The sequence below is a fragment of the Heteronotia binoei genome, chromosome 1, assembly GCF_032191835.1.
Source record: "Heteronotia binoei isolate CCM8104 ecotype False Entrance Well chromosome 1, APGP_CSIRO_Hbin_v1, whole genome shotgun sequence".
Lineage (NCBI taxonomy): Eukaryota > Metazoa > Chordata > Lepidosauria > Squamata > Gekkonidae > Heteronotia > Heteronotia binoei.
In genome coordinates, this window is record NC_083223.1 from 18,952,891 (window position 1) to 18,954,796 (window position 1,906).

Below are 1,906 nucleotides of genomic sequence, written 5' to 3' on the forward strand. Positions count from 1 at the left end.
GTCGTAATTCAGAAGCTGGGATCAAGTGCGTAGATCCAGCCCACGCACTGGTGATAAGAGAAAGATTTACACCAAAAGAAAAACACACACATGCACACAAGGAGGCGCCTGGAAAAAGTTATCTAGTGCTGCGCAAATCAGTCAGAAGCTTCTTCATAACTCAAAAACTCTTTATTATCTTCTTGGTACATTCTTAATTCCTACAAAAAGCCCTACAAAAGACAAAAGACCAAAGACCAAAAGCCCAAAGACCAAAGACCCCTCCCAATACCGAGGGCTGCCTTTTATATCTTTCATGACTTAATAACATGCCACCTGTACCAGCCAATTAATTACCCTGTGTATTCTGCCCAGAGACAGTAGCTCACACATGCGTACAATAAAAACAACAGCAAGTTTCTTTGAGACATAAATCAAACTAGGCTGCAAAACATCCCGTCCAAGTTCTTATCTCTTTCTGTTCCTTAAGCCTGCATTCCAACACACTTCTATGTACTTAAACTGAATGAATCCCCACAGTATAGTTCTAATCGTGGATCCCATGTACGGTTTGGAACATTTACATTTTAATAAATACACAGTCTTTTTACTTCCACAGGTCGTCCAGGATGTTAATTTCTTCCTAAAATGCAGTAAGTTTATTTAATTCGTATGCCAGGCAAATCTGCAAACTCCCGCAAGATAAGTTCCTTTAAATAAATTTGTCTATTTGTCCATTTCAGTTTTGACATCAGCCATAATCAACATATTTCTAATATTTTTTCTTTTTCTCAAACCAATAAAAGGAAGACTCTCACATCCCGGCACCAAATGCCAGTTTCTTTCAATAATTCTGTTAATTTCACAAGACCTATTATCAAAGTTAAAGGCACATGAGACAACCCCGGATCTCCATGCCCTATGGACAATTTTTGCGCATGACATAATTCGACCTATCAGAGGGACTTTTTACAGTAGGCAGATATCATGTCCGGACAGTTCTGTGATCGGGGATATCCAGTTCAAATTATAGAAATGGCAAAGGAGAGAGCAGGACAGAGTGATAGAATCCAACTATTAGTAGACAATAAAAGAGAAAGAAGATCTGGGGGTGTCTCATAACTTTGAAATATGTTGCTAAGGGCTGAATTTGTGAACACCGGTCCCGCCTGAGACATTTACAAACGATGTACCTTTAAGCCAACATTTCGCTGAGGCAAATCATTCCTCTACGGACTTTACATTTTTGGTGTTAGAAAAATTTGAATCACACCCTTATGTGAGAACAGACATTCATAAACATCTTTTGAGGCGTGAGAGCTACTGGATACACACTTTAAAAACTATGACGCCGAATGGCTTAAATCAAAGTTTGGACTGGCCTGTGTTTTTATAGATGGATTGTGATTGTAATAAGGTTTGTTAGGTTGTACATGTTTCTTTAAGGGGATACAGCTGAGAAGTTGATGGGCTACTCCTTCTGTAGCTATATGAGGATATGGAGTGACCAGGGGTGATTAGGGACGGAACCAGCTGTGGAATTTGTGCGAGGCCTTGCCCGTTAGCATGGAAAGACTGGGTCCCAACTAGTGAATGAACGTTTGTATTATTGGTAGGTGGAGGATGGTGGCAATCTGATTTTACATTGTGTTATTGTCATGTGTGTAATTTTCAAATACGTTTTGGAATGTTTTTTTTTTTATTTTGTATCAGGAGAAGGTGTACACAGTAATGTGCGTTGTGAGGAAGGATTGAGAAAGGTGTGGCTGAAACCACACACCATTTTTTTCCGTGATTCTACATGAGAAATTGAAGATTGCATCTTGAGTAGATCTTGGACTACAATGGACTACTGAGGACTGGGACTTTTGTGAAAATATATATTTTTGTACACTTTTGTATTTAGGAAACAATGAATATAGCCATG

At 39.0% G+C, this 1,906-nt stretch overlaps 1 long non-coding RNA gene across 1 annotated transcript; it reads left to right on the forward strand.

The window, feature by feature from the left end:
* The first annotated feature begins 1,449 nt into the window (after positions 1-1,449).
* Positions 1,450-1,906, forward strand: LOC132566476 (uncharacterized). Its single transcript, XR_009555062.1, has 2 exons — positions 1,450-1,591; positions 1,693-1,906. It is a non-coding gene; the product is annotated as an uncharacterized LOC132566476 (long non-coding RNA).